We start from the raw sequence: 24,975 nt of genomic DNA on the forward strand, positions 1-24,975 counted from the left end.
AATGTTAAATGTATCTTATAACAAATCTTTCCTAAAACCCATTTGATATAATAACAGACATTTTCACCAGGAATCTGTGTGAGGACACTATAGTCATGCACAACCACATGACATGAAATGTACCTAATTATTTTAACAAGATTTGTAACCATTTTGATTATGATTAGAATATTGATGATGATGGTGAGGATGAGAATGATAATGATGGTGATTGGTGATCGCTGAACAATGGCATTGATCTGACCCAATCGGTACCCATTGAAACGTGATCTGTGATCTAATCGGTGCTCATTGAATGGGGATCAAGCATTCAATGAACGATGATTTATGACCTGATCGGTGCTCAATGAATAATGGTGATCGTGATCTGATCGTTGTCAATGACAGCTGATTGGTGATGGTGGTGATTAATTATTGTGAGTGATATGTTAATGTACTAAAACTAACCTAAAGCTTGTTGTGTATTTGGGATTGCAATGGTTAAATCGTCGATAGGCATTGAAAATATAATTTGTAAAAATGTTTGACTTAGCACGAAGTTTATTATATTTTATCTGATAATGTAAATCAATTCAAACAATAAATTACTTCAAAATTCTCATACAATTGGGAAAGAAGAGATGCTGTGAGTGTTGAGATGTATGACTAACACTGTAATGGTGGTAAGAATAATATTCTGCTTTTTATATACTTTAAGGGACTTTCAAACATCAACTACACAATATGACTGTGCCCAACTTTCCCACCCTGACTCTCAGAGAACCAAAAATAATCAAAGAATTTTATTGAGGAAAACTATGAATTATCTGGGAAATTTTAAAAATATCTTAGGGAATTTCACCTATGCAATTAATGTTAAGTTTTCTTACCTTTAACTTTACCTTTTTTTCAGATATTGATTCTTTTTTATGAACATTTACAGATTACTTACATTTTTTATATATCTGGGCATGTTATTTTAGTTTCTGTTGGTGCATCACTTCTGTCTGGAAAATATAAAAATAAAAATTTACTATAATTAAAAAGCAATAGAACAATGTTAAAGCCTGACAGAAAATTGTGTTAATTATATTTACCTCTTCTATGAATCATGAGACCTTGCCGATGGTGAGCGGAATGAGTACTCAGTGACACAGAGTAGCTGGACCAAAGGTGCAACCACATCGGAGAGGTATCTGTTGAGAGCCAGAAGGAAGGATTCCTGAAACAGGGAAGCAACTCTTTCAGTAGTTGTTAAGGGCGTAGGTCACGATGACTCAAATAACCGTATCAACATCACTCAATCCTGAAAGCAATAGAAAAATTCAGCTGCTTTTTTTCGAAGAAAATGTAGCTCTCTGCATTTTCATAAAACAAAGATTGAGGCGCCTTCTATTGTAAAATGTTCTGGAGGTAAACTAGTTCCCCGTTTGGATCTCTGGGTGGGGATTACTATGGAAGGGGTCACCAGAAAATTAAAAAATAACATTCTACGAGTCAGAGCGTGGAATGTTAGAAGTCCAAAAAAGGTTGGTAAGTTAGAAAATTTAAAGAGAGAAATGGATAGGATAAATTTAGATGTAGTAGGAATTAGCAAGGTTCGGTGGGAAGAGGAAAACTACTTTTAGTCGGGTAATTTTAGAATAATTAACTCAGCTTCAAATAATGGGCAGGCAGGAGTAGGTTTCGTAATGATCAATAAGATAGGGAAGAGAGTAAAGTATATCAAAACACGTAGCGATAGAATCTTTGTAAGAATAAAATTAAAACCTAAACTGATAACGATTGTTAACATCTACATGCCTACAAGCGCCCATGATGATGATGAGATAAGAAGAAATTGACGCGGCAATTAAACTCATAAAAGGTAATGAAAATTCAATAATAGTTGGATTGGAATGCAAGCATTGGAAAAGGCAAGGAAAGAAATATAGTGGGTGAATATGGGCTGGGCAAAAGTAATGAAAAAAGGGACCGACTTATAGAATTTTGCACGAAGTATAATTTAGTAATTCCCAACACCCAGTTTAAAAATCATAATAGAAGAACATACATATGGAAAAAGCCAGATGATACTGCAAGGTATCAGATATATTACAGCATGGTTAAGCAAAGATTTAGAAATCAACTCATCGACTGCAAAGCTTACCCTAGAACAGACATTGATAGCAACCATAATTTGGTGATAATGAAATGTAGGTTGGGGTTTAAAAACCTGAAGAATAAATCTGTGGAATTTAGAGAAGCTTGATGAAGCGAAGGTAAAGATTTTTCAGGAGGACATCACAAGAGGCCTGAGTAAAAAATATAAGGTAGAAATTTAGAAGAAGAATGAGAGAATGTTAAAAAGGAAATTCTTGAATCAGCAGAAGCAAACGTAGGCGGAACAAAGAACTGGTAGAAAACCTTGGATTTCAGACGATATATTGCAGCTGATGGATGAACGTAGAAAATACAAGAATGCTAGTGATGAATAAAGTAAAAGAAACTATCAACAATTAAGAAATACTATAAACCGGAAGTGCAAACTAACGAAAGAAGAGGGGATTAAAGACGAGTGTTCAGAAGTAGAAAGAGAAATGAACATTGGTAAAATAGACTGAGCATACGGGAAAGTTAAGGAAAATTTTGGGGTACATAAATTAAAATCTAATAATGTGTTAAACAAAGATTGTACACTGATTTATAATACGAAAGGCAAAGTGGATAGATGGGTGGAATATATTAGTTATAAAGAGTTATAAAGAGGTAATGAATTAGAAAATGGTGTTATAGAGGAAGAGCAGTTAAGTCAAAGGGGATGAAAGGAGAGAAACAATACTGAGATCTGAATTTAAGAGAGCATTAAAAGATATGAATGGCACAAAGGCTCCTGGAATAGATGAAATACCTGTCGAATTACTGCACAGTGCAGGTGAGGAAGCGATTGATAGATTTCATAAGTTGGTGTGTAATATTTATGAAAAAAGGAAAGTGCCATCAGACTTCAAAATGAGTGTTATAGTCATGATACCAAAGAAAGCAGGAGCAAATAAATATGAAGAATAAATAACAATTAGTTTAACTAGCCATGCATCAAAAATTTTAGAATTCTGTACAGAATAAATGAAAGGAGCGTGGAAGAAGTGTTAGAAGACCAATTTGGTTTCAGGAAAAGTATACGGGGCAAATGAAGTGATTTTAGCATTCAGATTGATAGTAGAAGGAAGATTAAAGAAAAACAAACCAACATAATTGGCATTTATAGACCTAGAAAAGGCATTTGATAACGTAAACTGGAATAAAATGTTAAACATTTAAAAAAAATTAGGGTTCAAATACAGAGATTGAAGAACAATTGCTAATATTTACAGGAACCAAACAGCAATAGTAACAACTGAGAACATTAGACAGAAGCCATAATAAAAAAGAGTCCAACAAGGATATTCCCCACCACAGTTACTTTTTATCTTTACATAGAACTAGCAGTTAATGACGAAAAAATTAGGGTTCAAATACAGAGATTGAAGAACAATTGCTAATATTTACAGGAACCAAACAGCAATAGTAACAACTGAGAACATTAGACAGAAGCCATAATAAAAAAGAGTCCAACAAGGATATTCCCCACCACTGTTACTTTTTATCTTTACATAGAACTAGCAGTTAATGACGTTAAAGAACAATTCAGATCTGGAGTAACAGTAGAGGGTGAAAAGATAAAGATGCTATGATTTGCTGATGACATAGTAATTTTAGCTGTGAGTAAAAAATATTTAGAAGGAACAATCAACAGCAAGCAGGATGAAATACTATGCAAGAAAATAAACAAGAACAAAACGAAAGTAATGAAATGTAGTAGAAATAACGAAGATGGACCACTGAATGTAAAAATAAGAAGAGAAAAGATTATGGAGGTAGAAGAATTTTGTTATTTGGGAAGTAAAATTACTGAAGATGGACGAAGTAGGAGCAATATAAAATGATGAATAGCACAGGCGAAACAAACCTTCAGTCAGAAATATAATTTGCTTACATCAAAAATTAATTTAAAGGTGGAAAATATTTTTGAAAGTATATATTTGGAGCGTAGCTTTATATGGAAGTGAAACTTGGACGATTGGAGTACCTGATAAGAAAAGATTAGAAGCTTTTGAAATGTGGTGCTATAGGAGAATGTTAAAAATCAGATGGGTGGATAAAGTGATAAATGCAGATGTGTTACAGCAAACTGATGAAGAAAGAAGGATTTGGAAAAATAAAGTTAAAAGAAATACAGACTTATAGGCCATATATTAAAGCATATATTACATTAGGCATATTATAGGCCACATATTAAGGTAGGGGGTATACTAAAATTAAACGACTAGCACTTGATAGGGAATCTTGGAGAGTTGCATCAAACCAGTCAAATGACTGAAGACAAAAGCATATATTTTATAAACAATAATTGATTTATAAACAATTACAAACAATAAACAATAATTGGTCTATCCTCCATCCACTATTTATAGGCACCAAATATGATAAAAGTTAAAATGTATGTTTACATTGTCCCTTATAATGGTTACAAAAATTTTTTTTTTAAATGTTGAGTTTTTCAATAGGAAAACAAAGTATAGGTTTTTCCATAAGTCTTACTTAAATTAGTCCTAAATAATTCTTAATTAATGTTTATTTATTATAATTGAAATACTAATTGCAATATACTTAAACAGAATATATTTGCTTTAAAAAAAAAAGGTATTCTTGAGAATTACTACAACACAATTTTCAAAAATTATTATTATTTTATATCCGGTTATAAAAATTAGAAAACCTTTTTTTTCTTTACATAAAAAGTAAAACCACTTGTTATTCAATTTGAGCCAGTTAATAACAGATCTTTATTAAAGATAAGAATTAAGAACACATGTTAAATTTAAAATATCAGCTGGTTTTTTGAGATTGTTAAGCTTTGAAAAGATTCACATATTTCCACCATAGATAGTTTGAAAATAATGATAACATAAAAATCACAAACAATATATATTGGTAAAAAAAGGTAATAATAATAAAAGTACAAAAAATTACAGATCTGGAATTAATAGTTAATTTTTGTAAACTTCCTAGGTGATAGAAATAAATGTCAAAAATAAAACAGTAAAGATAATAAAATAAACATACTCAAAAGTTAAATTTTTGGGTGGAATTTCCAAACCCTTTGAAACTATAGTGAGAAAAAGTAATGGTCTCTCACCAAAACTATTCAGTTGCACTCTGGAAAAGTTAATTGAAAAATATAATAACATAATACAAATACTTAATAAAAATGAAAATCTAAAAATGGGGGCACAACATCTAAATGTTTAAATGAAAACATTTTAGCATTTGCTCATGATGGTAACTTCAGTAAAAGACAGTAGAGAATTCAAGAATTAGGAAAAAAACATGCAAACAAAACCAAGCTACAAATTTCATATAATGTATTTTAATAATAAAAATTGAATCCAAATTATGAAAAAATTCAGAATAAGAATCAATCAAAATTGTCCAAAAGTTTAAATATTAGGTTAAATAATTACCCTGAATGTTTTTTTTTAAATAAAAAAAAAGAAGTAAAAGCCAGAAAACAAAATATGAAAGTGGCTTTCATCATAAACAAAATAAAAAATTCTTATTCAAAAATGCTTAAGACTACAAAAGCATATTTTTACAAGTGTTGGGTAGTACGTAAGGTCTACAGAGTTTTTTTAGGAAAAATCTAGTAACTGTTGAAAAAATTACTTTAAAAAAACTCTACAGCCAAAACTCAAGGATAATATTTATAAATTAAGCAAATCAGAAGAGATTTACCAAAATTTTGAAATGTTACACAATTAGAAAATGAACTCAAATTTTATGGTCACTAAATTGAATAGATGAAACTAAATTGACAAAACAAATATTTAATTTTATTTTTTAATAAAGGAAAACCTAAATAACTATGTTAAAAGTTTTTAAATGTCTGTTTCAGATTAATAACACTCTTTCTTCCAAATGCCTTATGCAAATAATTATTTATTTATTAACAGCATACACCAATTCACAAAAATACAATAAATATACACATGACTTACAGGTCCAAACAGGTAAAAAATATTTTTTTTTACCTCATTCCTATTTACTCCAGGAAGGAGATGATTTTAGGGAGCTTCAAAAGACTTTTGCTAGAAAAATTCTAATTTGAAAATAATTTAATAACTTAGGTATTATTTCGTTTATGCTGTTAAATGAATAAATATACTGTACTATGCATTTCACATTTGTATTATGTCAAATTTGAGTTTACGAATAAAAATGTTTGTAGCTTAAATTTAAATCATTTGTCTCAAAGTAAACGTTTACGGATTTCTTTATGTATAAATGTTAAAAACTTAAAGCAAACCATTAAAACAGACAGCTAAAATAGGGAAATCGTTAGTGCTACTTAATATTCAGCAGCAAAACCAATATTTAACTGATAATATTGAATAATATCTTTAAGACAGTGATTAGAACTGATAAGCATAAATAATACAAAGTAACTGTGTTCATGAGCAGAAAATAGAAAATGAGTAAAAAAAAGTTTCAGATAAAATGCACGTAAAACGTTGGGTCTAAATTACAGTTTGGTCCAAATTAACTACAATGTTACTTCTTTAAAATCACTTATATTTTTAATTTACCTAGATAACGATTTATCAAGTAGAACTCTACAAATATTTAACGTGCAACGCCGCCTTCAAAAACTCACTTTAATAATATATACACTAATTCAAAAAAATTAACTGTCATTACTTACTTTTTTCATAAACTTGTTTACAACAGACTAAATATGTATATATCATAACATACTTTTAGTAAGTGTACCATGAGCTTAAAATATTATTTTATTATTCACAGAAACCAGTCGGTAAATCTATCAAATAATTTTTCGTATTAAGCATTCAACAACTACACAAACAAACAAACCCACGCCATTACACTGATTAACTATTAAGATAGCGTCCTTTCAAACGCTATCTTTGCAACAATTATATCACTATTAAACCGGAAAAAACTTAATCTACCGACATTTTGATTTTTGAAGTCTACGCGGGAAACAAGCCAATAATTGTAAGTCGTGAATGTAACGTTAACTAAATGAATTAAAATATTACTCTGGAACACTTTATCAAAAACCTAGTAAAAGAGAAAATTTAAATTAAAATATTATATTTATAATATATTATTAATTCACACGAATTCATAATCATTTTTTAATACACATACATCTTAATTTTTTTTCTATCAACAATCGCAGTTTAGAATATTAACTTGGAATATCCTTTAATCATTTTAAACTGGTAGTTTGTGTTGTCAATTTGGATTTTATTATTGAATCTAATATTGAAAAAAAAATTGATATTATTTTATTTCCATCAAACTGTTTAATACAAATTAAATACATATCTGTTTCTTATTCTTTTACTGATAGTTTTTAATGATGAGATCATATTAATGTAGTCTTCAGACTACATTGATTAGTACAAAAACCTTTAAAAAAACTTAGCCATTACAAAATTTAACAACGTTTTACACACACACAAGCCGGTGAGAGCTCACTCACTCCACTCATCTAGCCTGGGGGCTCCTCCCTTGGACTCCCGATATGTTTATTATCCTCATGGTTGTGGGAATTAAATATTTTACAGATATTCATTAAAGAATAAAGTCATGTTACTAAATTATATTTCTGCTGTCACAATGACAGAAATATAATGCAGTAAAAGGATTAATTTTTGGTTCTTTAATGAATAGCATTAATGTATTAAACCCCCCCAGGGGGCTAGGGCCTCAATCTACTACTTAAAACCTTTCCTGGGATACATTACTCTAACATAAATATACTCTAAATTACCCTACAGAATATGTTCCAGCCCCAATCAACTTCTAATAAAGTATTTGTGATCTTAATTTACCATTCCATCTTTCCTAAATTGCTCTTAAGTTCCCTCTGATAATGTTTAAGTACTCATGTTTACTTTCACAAAGGTTGCAAACAAAACCAGTCTGAGGTATCTGGTAAATCTGAACCTTCTCCTAAAATCTTCAATATAAATCCTTTTAATTCAACTACTTAAATATAAAATACTATAACTTCTGATATATAACATTACATAATTATTTAATTGTATTAAATTATTTATATATAGATAAATTAGATATGTATGAGTGTAAATGAAGTGTAGTCTTGTACATTCTCAGTTCGACCGTTCCTGAGATGTGTGGTTAATTGAAACCCAACCGCCAAAGAACACCGGTATCCACGATCTAGTATTCAAATCCGTGTAAAAATAACTGGCTTTACTAGGACTTAAACGCTGTAACTCTCGACTTCCAAATCAGCTGATTTGGGAAGACGCGTTAACCACTAGACCAACCCGGTGGGTAGTCATTTGACCTAATTTCATCTAAATTTACAGCGACTGAAATTATAACTCTATCTGTAGAATAGCTTGGAAATGTTTTAGAATGTAATAATGCTTCACATGTTGTTTAAAACATGACTAAAAGGAATAAGCCCGGTCCATAAACCGGGTATTTTGTAGTCACAAACACTTAAATTAACTGGTAACTTGGAACTCCAAACAACCAGTAACACAAAGGTGAAGTAACTAAAAACAACAAAACCGCTACGTTTTAATTGCATTATTTTATTTTAAATAAACACATTGCTGCTTTTGGGTGGCAGTATCTGAGGACTAACTTCACAGTGATATGAATGATGCATGCAAGTTTTTGGTTAAGATTTTTTCTTGGTAAACCCCAAACCAAATTACAAAATTAATAGATAATTCACAGATGAGTTCCAAAATCTTGTACACATTTGCCAGTATTTTACTGGTAGTTCACTATGCTGAGTGTTCATTGTCTTTAGCTGCTATACTTATTCTTAATTCCTTTCAAAATTTTAAAAAATAGTTTAATTTTTTCAAACTTGATTAATTAACTTTTCATTTTTATTAGTTAAGTTAGATATGTTGTGGACTAATTCAAAAGCTTACTCAGTACTAAAAACAAAATATCACATTTACAAAGTGTTCCATGATTTAAGTTTGTAAAATAAATATTTAAACTTCAGAGTGGTTAATAATGGCATAGATGCACATGTGATTTGTGCATATTTTGAAAATTCATTAACTTTGTTCAGAATCAAATATTGCAATTTTTACTGTAATTTGCTATTGTGGTAAAATTAGATTTTTGTCCCAAGCCTCCCACCAGAGATAAAAAGCCTCAAACTTTCAATAGATTTAAAAGTTTGAATTTAAAAAAAATAAAAAAAGAAGGGAACACTTATCAATGTTCGTACTCTAGCTATGGTGAGTATGGTGACTTATGTAATAATTTAAAAAAGTCAATTCGATATGTCACAACCTTCATTGCAAATTTAAACTGTAAAACAGGAATTTATTATTATTTTATATCAGATTTTGGTCATTTTTACTTATAGACTTAATAAAGGGTTTTGGCATATTTTAGTCAGAAATCTAATTTTACCACAATAGCAAACTACAGTAAAAATTTCAATATTTGATTCTGAACAAAGTTAATGAATTTTCAAAATATGCACAAATCATGTGCATTTACGACATTATTAACCATTCTAAAATTTAATATTTATTTTACCAACTTAAATCATAGTACATATTATTCATAAATGTGATATTTTGTTTTTAGTACTGAGAAAGCTTTAGAGTTATTCTACAATATATCTAATTTAACTAATAAAAATGAAAAGTTAATTAAAAGATTTTGGAACTCATCTGTGAATTATCTATTTATTTTGTAATTTGGTTTGGGGTTTACCAAGAAAAATCATAACCAAAAACTTGAGCATGCATCATTCACATGACTGTAAGTTAGCTCTCAGATACTGCCACCCAAAAGCAGCAATGTGTTCAGGAGAAAATGTGCCTGTTTGTTTAATATCATTTGTCCTTTAGACAATTTTTCTTCAATTTTTAGATTTTTTTAGTCAAACTAAATTCAGGCTAAAGTTAAAAAGTGTTACTAAAACCTAAATTAAATTATAAACTATGTAAAATAAAATAATGTAATTAAAACCTAGCAGTTTTGTTATTTTTAGTTACTTCATCTTAGTGTTACTGGTTGTTTGGAGCTCCCAAGTTAACCGGTTGATTTAAATGTTTGTGATTACAAAATACCCATTTTATGCTTTTGGCATATTATTTTATGCAATTTTTAATATCTACGCGGGAAAAAAGTAAAGTTAGTGTTTTAAATGTACTAAAAACAATGTTATTATGGAACTTATCAAAGCCTAATAAAGACGATAGCTTAAATTAAAATTCTATACTTCGATTATTTATTCACACGAATTCATTATCTTTTTTTAATACACAAACATTTTAATTTATTTTTATTCACAATCATAGTTTAGATGATTATTATTATTATTACCTTGTAATATATATTCTTTGATCATTTACATACAGTACGAATGAAAAATAATGTAAAACGGGTTCAAAAACTCTTTACTTTTTAGTAGAGGACCATGGTACAAAATACCATCATTTCATTATTTGCTGAAACCAATTAGTAGACCTATCAAATTATTTCTCTTGGTCTGTCTGTCGGGTTGAAATTTATTATTTAATATATCACAGAAAAAACACAATGATATTTATTTCCATCAAATTATTTAGTACAGATTAAATAGTTATTTTTTTACCAATTGTTTTTCAATAAAAATTTACTGTAATATTTACCTCTGTTAATTTATTATTTTTGTTTACCTATATATATATATATGTAGGTTATTCACAGATTCCTGAATATATTTTTATAATAAGTAGAGTAAAATATTTATTTAATAACATTACTTAAACATTATTGTAACATAAATATGAACTAAATCACCAAACAATAACATATTCTAGTCCCAATCAACTTATAATAAAGTATTTGTTGTCTAGTGTACCATTCCCTCTTCCCTAAATTGCTTTTAAGTTCCCTGTCGTAGTGTCGACAGGGAAACATCAACCCTTCTCCTAAAATTTAGAATATAAATCCTTTCTAATTTAACAGCTAAAGTACAAAATACTATAACTTTTGATATATGAACATATCTTATTTTAATATTAAATAATGTTACTCTCTTTATTTTACAAATAACTGTGTATCTCTTATAGCAATGAAAATAGTATCATTTTTATTACTTTTTTTCATTGTCATTTCACATGTCATATCTCAATTCTTCATTAATTATAAATTAATTTTTTAAATAAAGAAATTAGTGAATAAAATGAGATAATTTATTATGGCACCTCCAAAATCAGCTGACCCTGGTTTGAAAAATTAAACTAACATGCAAGCATGCACATCTTCTTTGAAGCAGATGGCCGAACACTGACTGGGGAAAGCAAATGGGTATTCAAAATTTAAAATATTTCAAAATAAAAAAATGTCAAAACTGTAATTGCATATAGGTATGCCCCCTAACCTTCAATCTGTTAACTTCCTACCAAAAAAATTTAAGAAAAAGCTTATGTAAAATAATAAAATCAAAGGAAAAAAAAAATATATATATATATATACTTTATATAATCATATTTATTTGATAACAAATCCTTGTGGTACAATATAATTGATTAGTTTGCAACAAAATTAACCCGTATTATTGCTTGCTTGTAAGTATTTTAATAAAGCGCAAAGCTTATTATCACTATTAATTTTATTTATTTTTATTTTATTATTTTTCTTCAGATATTTTGGTTTGTTTTTTAATTTTTTGTACTTAACAAATAATTAATACATTAAACAATTTTACCCATACATCAGTCATTTATAAACCGATTTGTACAAATGAAATGCGATTTTGTTCATAATAAAAGACTTAACATTTTAATTAATACATAATTTGATTAAAAAATTTAAATCCAAATTTTTGAACGCTACATGGGCACCAAATTTCATTAAAATATTTCAATCTGTTCTGAGATTGAAACTTTGTTCACATTTTTTAGTGAACAAACAAAATGGCATGGAGAGGGAAAATAATCAAGATACAACATTTCTCTACTTTTAACTTTTTTGTTTACTTCGATATCCTGAAAATTTTGCCAACACTTCTTGGGATACCTATACACTAAGTTGATGTCAAATAAAAAATGTGTTAAACCATATATCTTACAGGGTTATATTTAAAAAAGTTGTGCAATTTACAATAAAAATCAACTGATTAATATTTCTCTTAAGATGTTATAACGTTATAATAAAATTAGAAATTGAAAAGGAAAACTCTATTATTACTATATCATTATATTATTATTGAACTGCTTCAAATTTAACAAGATTTTTTCAAATTTTTTTAAATCGTTTAACCAGCTCAGGAATTGACTGATTTATTATTTTTTTTAATCTCCGAGACTACCATTAGATATTGTTTTAGAGGATGAGATGAATGATGAAGTAGTGTGTGAAAATGCCATGCCTGCCCAGGATTTGAACCCGGGACCTTCAGATGAAAAGCCAAAACGGACTGATATATTTAAAAATATTAAAAATTACAGGGAAAGAATGACTGATTTTAGCTAAAGCACCTAGAATTTATAAATAAATAAAGGAGAAAAAGAAGGAAAGTGAAGAGACCTTCTTAAATAACTATCTTAATAACTATTTTATTTTAATTACTACTAATTATTTTGATTTTAATAACTATCTTATTACTTAAATAATTATTTATTTGATAAGGAGTAGTAAAAGGTAAAATAATATTGAGAAGGTAAAAACTTAACAGAGTAAAACAAAAATAAATCCATTATTGATAATGCATACGACTGATGAAACAAGTAAAAGCTTTTACCAATAAGGTACTGTATGCTGATGCTTGTTTTTATTTTACAGTTTGATTCGAAATGCTAAAAATTTAAAAATCTTTGATCAAATTTTTCAACGGTATAATATATTAATTAAAACATAATATATTCACAAGAAAAATAAAGAATATGTGCAAGTAGCACTAAGTTAATTCTCTGTAGTATTAGTCTGACCCACGCTAAGTTTTATAATTGCAAATGCAATACGGTTTTTAAATTCAGGAAACTTTTTGGCCAGTAATAATTTAAAAGCAGATAATGAAAATGTACGGCAGTGAGGTTACGAATAAATCAGATTCAAGAATTTTTCCTTCATCCTTTGATGATGGGAAATCAAATGTTCAGAAAAGAAAAACGTCCAACAACCCCTTCTTGTCATCGGAGATAAAAAAATATGTCAATGAAATTTATAGGAATAAAATGATTCTCTATATATGAATAATGTAGTTCATTTCAGCAGTTTTCAAAGAATTTATGAAATTTTCAACAAATAATTTGGGCGATAAAAGGATAATTTGGATAAAAGGTTTGTGCCAAATATGTTTTTCTACTACCGTCTGAAGAAAGCAAGATAAGTAAGGTAAATGAAAATAGCCTCAACATTTGTCAACTGATATAAGCAAGAAGTGAAACATTTTTTTATTATGTTGCAACTAACGAAATAAAGATTTAATATAAAACTACTACAATTAAATCAAATAATGTAGATAATGAAGAATCAATTAGAAACTATTTTCAAAACAAAAAGGAAATTTTTAGGTCGTTATTGTCAGGTGCCGTTTTTATTTCTGTTTAACCCAAAAGTAAAAGGAATTTTAAGCGATATCATTAAAGAACAGATAAATTAGAAATGAAGTACTTGGTTAAGGAGTTACATTTTAATACCGACATCCAAAACATATAAAAAGTAACAAATTGGATTAAATGATCGGTGATAAAAAAAAATTGCACAAGTAATTTTAGAATTTTCAGAAATATATTCAATTTTAAGTATTGAAGCATTTTACATTAATAAATTATATCTACATTGGATAATAAAAACATAATAGACCGATAAACATTTTTTTTCTACAAAGTCTTAGGATTAGTCTATAGAAAATACAAACATAGTTTAACATTTTTTTTTTTAATATACGAGGCAATATCATCAAAACGCTTTTATACCTGTTCTGCCTGTCAGCTGTCAGTCTCTTGGCCTTCTGAATTTGCATCTTCCACTAGGTTTGAGTAATCAAGGATGCTTAAAGACCAATCTACATGTGCAACATATAATTATGGCAACCGGTTAATTATGTATTTATCCATCCTATTAAAAATGTTGGAGCAGCAAATTTTTGAATAGCCGTAGTATTAGTTTCTCCAATTTTTCTATACGAGTTAGCTAATAATTCTAAAAACTGTGTTCTAAAAGTAACCGATACAATGATAATATTTAACAAATAGCAATTATTTTCTCAAAATAAATGAGACCTTAGTAGTAATTAAAGGTAATTATTTTCTTAAGTGCATCGTTGAACAACATTATTAATAGCAATATTACCTTCATTATGGAAATTTATTCATAAACAAATAGATTAGTCGTGTGCTTTAAGTTTGGTTCAAAACAGCAAAGAAAATACTTTTGATCCGATAATTTTTGCCGTATACAAAATGTTTATTTTCTGAAAGAATAATATAATAGACCCAAAATATCCCTGTAAAACAATAACTAAATGTAAAAACATTCGATATTTTATTTTAGATGACTCGTGAGAATTTCTAACATCAACATTAATTTACAAAAGAGAATAGCAAGTCTAATAAACTACACTGTCATTAGAAAATTTAATTTTTGTTAATACTACTAAATGATAACCGCTTAATTTGCTGTAAACAGTTGAGTTTCATAAAATGTAATTAATTCAATGACAAAACGCCCATTTCCTCAAACAAATAATTGTTAGGATATAAACGAATAGTATTCCAGATTTTAATGTAAATTAACTAGGTATTCTGTAGAATACTTTAGCGGAAGTTATACGGCTCAGAAATTGCATATACCAAGAAAAGTAAAATTTCAAAAAGTAAAAGAGAAAGATTTTGATACGATAAAGACACAGCTATTACTTTATGTTTTTATAAGGCCAATTTATCTTCAAAATAATCACTGAAACAACTTGAAATTAATATTTTATAAACATAATATGTAAAAGTTATAAAGCTCTGAAATTCATATAGGAAATGTATAAAGATTTAAAAGGGATGAGAATCAAGTATTCCAATGTTTTTCTATGAATGTATTATTTTTCAACAAGTTTTACATGTCTCATTAAAATTGTATAAAATGTGATAGGTTCATTTCATGGATATTATTTTTTTTAGCGCTTAGCATCAAAATTATAACAGCTCAAACTCTAATTTCTTCTTTCATCGGCTAAACTATAGTGACATACTCATATCGATTTATTAAATTTACAAATAGTAAAATATTTGTACCTACTTTGAACCTTTGAACCTACTTGCACCAAATTAAAGGTTTATCTTCCGTTTTAACTAATACAAAGAAAAAGGTCTGAAATCAACAAAAAACTTTTTTATGAAATTTATATACGAATATGTATGTAGGTATATATGTTCACATCATACTCCTCATCGATCAGATCTAAATTCTATTTTAAAGAACTTCCTCTAATGGTCTCGTCAGTTATGTTCAGATAAATTAACAAGTGCCAGCTTCTGTGGCACAAGTGGTAGCGCCTCGGCCCTTCATCCGGAGATCCGAGTTTGAATCCTGGTCGGGCATGACATTTTCAAATGCTACAAAAACTGTCATTCATCTGAAGTTAGGTATTACTTCAGATGAAGTAATACATTTAAACTATCTAAATGACAATCTGAAGAAATAGGTCATCATTACATTGTCCCTGTCATTGCTTAATACTGAATTATTATAATGACAAATATCCTGATTCCATTCTGATAATCGCGTGAAAAATAATATATTTTTTCATTTCAGACACATTACATTTGATAGCGATTTCATTACATTATTTCTCTGCAATTTTTCTCATTTTTGCATTTCTTAAAAACTTGTTTTTATTTTTACAGGTCTATCCGCAGTTGGAATAAAAATTATGTTAAATGTTTTTAAATAACTAAAAATGAAAATTAGTAAGATAATACCTTTGAGGGTATGTACCCTTAAGTACTTACTATAAGAGTGAATAAAAGCGAAGCAAATTTCTTGTCATCTTTAATAAACTTGTGTAGTTTTACACCAGCAGTAATATATAACAAAGAAATAATCTCAAGAAATTCTTTTTTTCATCCTTTCTAAATTTTTCAGCTCGTTCAATAATAAGCGTCTAAAATAGCAACCGATACGCAGTAGTAATTACATTAATTTTATTAAAAAAAAGACGTAGCTACAAAATGCTTATCTGTCCCCCTCCGGCAAATAAAAATAAGTTAGTTCAGAATGGTGAAGACTGCAAGTTTAAACGATTTAAAAAATGGTGGAATCGATGATTAAGGACTATCCATAAAGGGACTAAACATTAAATCCATTACAGTTCAAGAAAAGCAGAAAAACAATGATATTTATGATGAGATTTTGAAGAACGGTGTTCAAAACTAGCATTTTTACTTTCTGTAAATAACACTTTATTAGAGAGACCATGACAAGAAATTTACAGAGGATATCAGATGTTGAATAAACACCAGATGACTAGTAAAGCATATCGGTTTCTTTGAAGAACAAAAGACGTAAAGAATTCAAAAGCAGAATATAAACTGTATACACCAGAGTGCAAGTGTGAGAAAGGATGGGAAATGTAATGGAGATTTACATGTAATGTAAATGCGTACTGTATATTTTGTTGAACTAAACTGAAATGAAAACGAGAAGTATTTTGAAAAAGATGAAAGAGCAACATATATTCAAGAAGAGAGTAAACATATATGCAAGAAGAGTAAACATATATGCAAGAAGAATAAAATACGTTGAAGAGTGTGACACATATTGAGGTCAATATCAAAAGGAGAAGGAACAAAATCGGCAAGAGAATGCAAGGATATGAGCCCGAACTGCAATTTACAAAAGCTGGCAGCTCTCTGAGATTTATCCATTTAATTACATTATTATTAAGAATGTATTCACATATCAGAACATCATCATAAACAATCAAAATCAGTTCTCATTACTGCCATTAAAAGTTTTCATCACACCAAAATCATATAGCCTGTGAATTATAAGTGTTAAAATATTATTTTAATTTATTATAGTTCGTAAACCCAACAATCGCTATTTTTACTAACAATAATTACCAATGGTCATATTAAAAAATATATTTTTAATCACAACACTTTAATAATTGTATTTTAAGACTTTCAAAGAACAAAAAATTCTCAATTTGATATGCTTATAATTTGTTCCTAATGCGATTTAAAAATTCTGTAACTGTTACCAGAAATAAAGCTAAAATTTCTTGCAAGACTCTCAAAATGATTTAAAGAGATATGTAATAGTCATTTGACCAAATTTCATTTAAATTTACAGCGACCAAATTTACAATAACATGAACTGTGGAATAGCTTGGAAATACTTTAAAATCAAATTATACTTCACATGTTATTTAGAACGACTAAAAGGAATACACTCAGCCCATAAAATGGGTATTTTGTAATCACAACTTAGGAGCTCCAAACAACCAGTAACACTAAGATGAAGTAACTAAAAATAACAAAACTGCTAGGTTTTAATTACATTATTTTATTTTACATAGTTTATAATTTAATTTAGGTTTTAGTAACACTTTTTAACTTTAGCCTGAATTTAGTTTGACTAAAAAAATCCAAAAATTGAAGAAAAATTCTCTAAAGGACAAATGATATTAAACAAACAGGCACATTTTCTCCTGAACACATTGCTGCTTTTGGGTGGCAGTATCTGAGAGCTAACTTCACAGTCATGTGAATGATGCATGCTCAAGTTTTTGGTTATGATTTTTCTTGGTAAACCCCAAACCAAATTACAAAATAAATAGATAATTCACAGATGAGTTCCAAAATCTTTAACTTTTCATTTTTATTAGTTAAATTAGATATATTGTAGAATAACTCTAAAGCTTTCTCAGTATTAAAAACAAAATATCACATTTATGAATAATGTGTACTATGATTTAAGTTGGTAAAATAAATATTAAATTTTAGAATGGTTAATAATGTCGTAAATGCACATGATTTGTGCATATTTTGAAAATTCATTAACTTTGTTCAGAATCAAATATTGAAATTTTTACTGTACTTTGCTATTGTGGTAAAATTAGATTTCTGTCCCAAGCCTCCCACCAGAGATAAAAAGCCTCAAACTTTCAATAGATTTAAAAGTTTGAATTTAAAAAAAATAATAAAAAAGGAAGGGAACACTTATCAATGTTCTTACTCTAGCTATGTTGAGTATGGTGGCTTATGTAATAAAAAAAATCAATTCGATATGTCACAACCTTCATTGCAAATTTAAACTGTAAAACAGGAATTTATTATTATTTGATATCAAATTTTGGTCATTTTTACTTATTAGACTTATTGAAGGGTTTTAATATAAAGGACCCCAAAAATTAAAGAGAAGAATTTAATGAAAAAGAAATGTTTATTCATAATCCAGTCCAAAAACATTAAAGTTTATGCTAATGTATGCACAGCCAAAAACAACTATGTACTTCTAAACAAGCATGGCCACCAGTCACAAGCAGGCTGGGATAAGAATATAAAAAGACATGTTTTGGAATGCCAATATATTAGGGAATAACTAAAAAGAAATAAAATAAAAAATGATGAAGCAACCAAAAATATTTTGGTTGAATTACTTCATATGAAATGATTTTTCTTTCTAATTTGTCTTAACAGTATCTCTGACTGAAAATACTACTTACTTCTGCATCAAGTGGTACTTCATGAAACTACATATATATATACAACTACAGATATAACGATCTTTTTATAACGACTTAATATAATTTTAGTAACAGTTAACCAGATACTTTCTTTCTTTTTCCTGTTTAGCCTCCGGTAACTACCGTTTAGATAATACTTCAGAGGATGAATGAGGATGATATGTATGAGTGTGAATGAAGTGTAGTCTTGTACATTCTCAGTTCGACCATACCTGAGATGTGTGGTTAATTGAAACCCAACCACCAAAGAACACCGGTATCCACGATCTAGTATTCAAGTCCGTGTAAAATTAGCTGGCTTTACTAGGACTTGAACGCTGGAACTCTCGACTTCCAAATCAGCTGATTTGGGAAGACGCGTTCACAACTAGACCAACCCGGTGGGTTAGTTAACCAGATACTAGTTTTTTTCTCAGTTGACTCCCCATCCCAAAGCCTGCATTAAGAAAGCTTTGCTTCAAAATTTTTTATATAAAATAATAAGCAGTGAAATAAAAAGCTTAAATCATTTAACATAAATAATATATCTAAATTGTTATTAGTCTGTTATTATATGTTATAACAGCCTGTTTTGGAATACTGAAAAGATATTTTTTTAAATGTTTACTCTTTAAGGTTACAAACATGAAATATTTATAATGAACATACCTTTTTAAAAGTAAATGGTAATTATGTTTTTTGAAGAGAAAAAAATTGTAAATTACCTCATCTGTTAAAAAGTCAAAATTGATACAAATGTAAAAAACTCAACATATCATTAAATAACTCAATAACTCTGAATCTAATTTCCCTAGATGCTTTTGGCATATTTTAGTGGCTAAGAATCTTAGCAGGTAACATACAAAAACATAAACAAAACAAAGAACATACCTGTAGTTGATAAATAACACTTGTTTTAAACTAAATAACTACGTTTTGCAAACAAAATTTTTCACTGTTCATAATGTTATAAGAGGGACTGAATCGGGACTCCACAGAAGACAACTATAATAAAGCTATAATAACTGCATACAAAAAATAACTTTACTACAAAAATTACCACACAAATCAGAAATGAAATTTTTTGTATATTTTTTGTACCAAACAAAAATTATCTGTTAAACAATACACCAAGTACAGTAATTAAATAACATAATTCAAATACATAAAAATAATTCATTTTATTTATAGAAATGTAAAAATATATTCAAAAACCTATGCAAAACAAAAATTATACATTAATTTTAAGCCACTCATTTTTGGATTGATCACCAAACACTTGTGTTATAAACAAAAAAACAATTGGGTCTGAAATTAACTCTGTTGAACGACTGATATTTATTTCATTCATACTTTTCAAAGTTATTTTGTGATAATTAATGCAATACAACTTTACTCTACTGCTGCTATCTGCTGTAGTTACAACTACAGCAGATAAAATATGTAAGAAAAGTTAGATGTACTGAAAGTAACATTAAGTTGCAAAAATATAGATTTCAGTTAAAGTAGTTAAAACAGTTAATAAATTTTTTGCCTCAAGGGTGATATGGTCATGATTCCCAGTATAAAATAAAGGCATTTGCAATTGACGACATAAATAATGAAAAAATAATTTTTTCTGACATTTCATTTGCTTATATTTGAATGGACAGTATGAAATAATCTGGTCATTTCTATCCACCCGTTTTATTTTTACTATAATTGATAATTACATCCGGTTTTTTTTTGTTTTTGTAAACAAAAACTAACATGTGCCCCCTTTAGAATGCACATGTACTTCACTGTCATTATGTGAACTGAAGATAAGGCTAATACATCTCTAGTGTCTTTCCATTTGACACACAGATGATTTCCTCTCATGTAAACGACTTTTTACTAAATTTATTTTTAGAAGCTCTTTCTGATAGGACATCCAGCTTTACTCTGTCACTGCCATAAAAAATAAACCGCTGGTAAACTATAAAACCGGTCCGTGAATGTTGTATTTCCCTTGTCAAGATAATCCCGGGCGATGATAACGCTAAAGCGTTTTTCGCCCACAAAACCCCCAAAAAAATTATAAAGATAATCAGAAAGAAGTCTTTGGAAAAGAGAAATAAATTTTTTTGTAATTTTTACCTGTGTAAATTTCAAATAGAAGTACATATGCGGTTGACGAATCACCTATAGTTTTCCTCCATAAACACGAAATCTTATCCTGCCTCTAAATCCACATACGGCTTCATCAACTATCAAATTTTCCCTTCGAGAAAAGCAGGCTGGATATTCAAGAGATCAAATTGTGCAAAAAAGACCTTAATTCAAATATTATTACTTTGTTCAGAGTCCGAATCTATGTACAAATGGGATTCAAATAACATTTCATAATTAACAAAGAAAAACTACTTTATTTACAACCAAATTAACACGCCACAAAAGCACTTCTAACCCTAAACACGAAAACCAACAATTAGTTTATATTCTATATTTCCAAAAATATCCGGCAGGTTGCGGATAAAAACAAACGAATCATTCCAAATAAATTAAAGAACGAACCGTTTTTGAATTAAAGCGTAACAACGAATGTTATGTGTATGAAATTTATAACATAATTAAATACGACTGCCCATGAAAAACACGGGCTTAGGATTGAATGTGTTAAAGTAGAATAAATCCTGATGGATTTGAATTCGGACAATGGCCCAATAGTTAAATTTTGTTATTGATGTTAAATTAGATACTACCTCGAGAGTGATCTGCATCAAGTTAAACAGTATAAGTGTGACTGGGGTACATATTTTTGCATGGAAGAAGTTTTACAAACAAAAATAAAGAGAATGACATAGTGTAACGGTCAACATTCAATTTAGTAATCGGAAGATCGCTGGCTCAGTTGACAGCTGTCAGTCATTACTCACCTTTCTTTTTCTATTTAGCCTCCGGAATCAGCGTAAGGTATTATTTTGGAGGATGATATGTATGAACGTAAATGAAGAAAGTTGTATAGCCTTGTACAGTCGCAGGTTGACCATCCCTGAGATGTTTGGTTAGTTGAAACCCAACCACCAAAGGATATCCGAATCCACGATCTAGGGTTGAAATCCGTAAATAAGTAACCGGATTTACTAGGATTTGAACCTTAGAACTCTAGACTTCGGAATCAGCTGATTTGCGATGAGTTCACCACTAGACCAACCCGGTGGATTCGTTTTTTTATCCCATTTATCTATTCTTTTTTTTTTAACCTTCGAGACCACAGTTATGTATTGCTTCAGAGGATTGAGGTGAATGATAATTTTTGTAGTGTGAAAATGCCATGCCTGACAGGGATTTCAACCCGGGACCTCCGGATGAAAGACCGAGACGCTACCACGGAGGTTTACTTAATTTTTCATGTCAACTGTAGTTAAATTTGCATATAAAACGTATACAGTACATAAAAAAATGATTGCAGTATCATACACTACCCTATTATAATTTGTAAGTTCTATGGGATACAATGAATCGGTACAAGTAAACAGGATAATTCCGGTATAACCAAAGTAATATTAAGTTGCTCAAACAGTAACAATCAAACTATAAATAAACATAAAACTTACAAAAACAAATGATTTCTGCCTTCCGATAGTAATACAGATTAGTATTGGGAAGGCATTTAATAATTGAATTAACGAAGTGCGAGTCTCAATCACAATATGAGCTGCGGTTGAACTGCATGAGTCGAATGAACATTACAAAAATAATAGAATTAAATTTACGTTACAGAAAATAAACTTCTTTTTAACACTAATAGGCTTCCCGTGGAGACTGTGTGAGGCTAGTGAGATATGCGAGCTCCTCACGGGAGACTAACAGGGTGCCTATGGGGCGCTCTTTTGGAAGGTGCTCTCATAATATCACTGCAAACAATCGTCCGATTTTCAAAATTCAAACTGTATTTTTTACCAAGTTGAAGGCTAACTTTTAACTTTTGGATGCATCGTGTACTCTCCATTTAACAGATCACGGTTATTCAGAGACAAACTGTATGTATATAGTTTGTATGTTTGTTATCACATCATGCAAGAACTAACAAACCAACCAACCAATTACTTTAAAATTTGCAGGGTATATTCAGGTTTTCCCAGGGAAGGTTTAAAGCCATTGTCTACATGGTTATGATATTAAAAATATTCATTAAAAGTATTCACCCCCAAGGAAGGTGAAACTGAATTAAAGATATTCATTAAGGAAAACACAGATTAATCCTCCTTTTATTGTTATATTTCTGTCATCATGGCAACAGAAATAAGTTATGAATTTTCCACTGTTAAAGGTGTGTGTACGTTAGTTACCATGTTACTATTATTCTATCTTTACTTTCTTTTTCAGGTTTCTATATAAAGTTTGAATACTAAAAATATTATTTATCAGTATTATTCTCACAACCATGAGGATAACATACAGTGAGTTGGTTGAAGGGGTTAAGCCCCCTGGTTAGATGGGAATGGCGACTGAAGCAAGCTCTGTGGCAAATTGTAAGTGGTGAGTGAAGCCATCTCTGCGGCCATGGGGTATTATTCTTCTTACAAGAAATCATGTACAAAACTGAATAAGGAATTAAGAAGAAATGGCTTTTTGAAATGTCTGCTCATACGTAGAAAATTCAGAAAAAACAGGGCAGTACAAACTTATGTGCAAAAAAGTAAAAACAGCAACATGAAATATGTTGATGTATTAAAGAAACTACCAGTAAAAATAGTAAAGTGTTATAGGAACAAGAAAATGTATTTGAAAGGTGGAATAGGTACAACACTGCTCAAAATGAGGCCAAGTGATCTTCTTATGAAGGCTGTAATTAAATGGAAAAACCTGAAACAGAAGCAGCAAACCTAAAATTGGAAGTTTTATTAGCATCAACATAACTGATTAATTCTTAAAAGAAGATTTCAGGAAATAATAAAATTATGTAATGATAACAGTGGGATATTGTCAGATTTTCTTAAAACAATCATGATTCCATTTCCAAGAAACATTATGTTAAGTTTTAATCTTCTCTTCAACAGAAAGACAAAGTAAAAAAAAAAAAAACACACGATTTAAAACAAAATAGATTTACAAGGAATAGAGGCACTGCAGATGTGATTAGGCTAATCAAAACTATTAGTAATAGGTATATAGGAAGAGGAAAGGAATAAGTATAGTGTCAATTAGAAAAACCAATGTAAATAATAAGACAAAAACAAATGTAAAATCCAAACATACAAGATTAATTAGAGAATTCAGCTGAATCGGGAATTAGTTATTAAAATAAAGGATGCTCAAATTAAGTTTAACCTAGGAAGAGGAATAAGCAAGGATGCTGCCTTTATTTAATGTGTAGTTAGGAGATATGATCAAAAATGCTCTAGAAGATGAAAGAATAGATCTAGGAGAAAGGAAAATAAATTGTAAAATGTTAACAGTGTTGTAGAATATTTTTTTTTGGAGATGAAGCACATGATATGCAAAATTAGAATACATTATTGCTGCATAGTGACAATGTATGTTAAGAAAACAAAAGTAATGACAGGTTAGGAAAAAATAAGCCCATGAATATCTACAAAAAAAGAATAAAACAGTAATGGTGAACAATATCTAGAAATACTTAGCACAAACAGTGTACAGTGTACAGTGTAGTTAATGCTGATAGAAGAGTTACTGAGGGTATGATAGGCCATCCTGCATTGATCACATTTTCGATCAATTTTATATTAACACACAATGTTTCTAGTGCTGTCATTCTGACACATTTTAATGATTATAGGGCTTTTGTCATAGCTATTAATAAGGACAGACCCCAAAATAATTTGTAAAGGATTTTAAAGGGTCCTGGATTAAGATCATATTTATATGAACATGACTGGAGGGAAATTCTTGATGTTGATTTTCAGTTTAATAACTTTTTTGATTTAATAATCAATCAGAATCTGTTATTTATTTTAAGTCATGGATGAAGTTGGGCTGCACATTACCATATTTCGAACAGATGGGTTGTATAATATGTGGCATAAAAAGAATGAATACATTTAGTTTAAGAAAAAGATAGATGTGTGGATTATGGCAGCTAAAAAATTTTTAAAATGCGAGGAATTACCTGCAAAGAATCAGTTGAGAATTAAAAAAACAGTATACTTCTATGCTTACTACTAAATAAAAAATATATGTAAATGTTGTTTCTGATAAGATAAAATTGCTAATATTGTTAATGAATATGGTTCTTG

The 24,975-nt window shown here is 29.1% G+C and overlaps 1 protein-coding gene and 1 long non-coding RNA gene across 2 annotated transcripts in view; one reads left to right on the forward strand and one right to left on the reverse strand.

Annotated features, from left to right (window-relative positions):
- Positions 1 to 24,975, forward strand: part of LOC142331725 (uncharacterized) — a 499,803-nt gene that overhangs the window by 396,430 nt on the left and 78,398 nt on the right. The window lies entirely within an intron of this gene.
- On the reverse strand, positions 613 to 21,195 carry LOC142331726 (uncharacterized). The gene is made up of 3 exons (XR_012758068.1): positions 20,873 to 21,195; positions 1,077 to 1,201; positions 613 to 986 (listed from the first exon to the last, which is right to left on the reverse strand). It is a non-coding gene; the product is annotated as an uncharacterized LOC142331726 (long non-coding RNA).

The sequence above is a fragment of the Lycorma delicatula genome, chromosome 10 (genome assembly GCF_047948215.1).
Source record: "Lycorma delicatula isolate Av1 chromosome 10, ASM4794821v1, whole genome shotgun sequence".
NCBI lineage: Eukaryota > Metazoa > Arthropoda > Insecta > Hemiptera > Fulgoridae > Lycorma > Lycorma delicatula.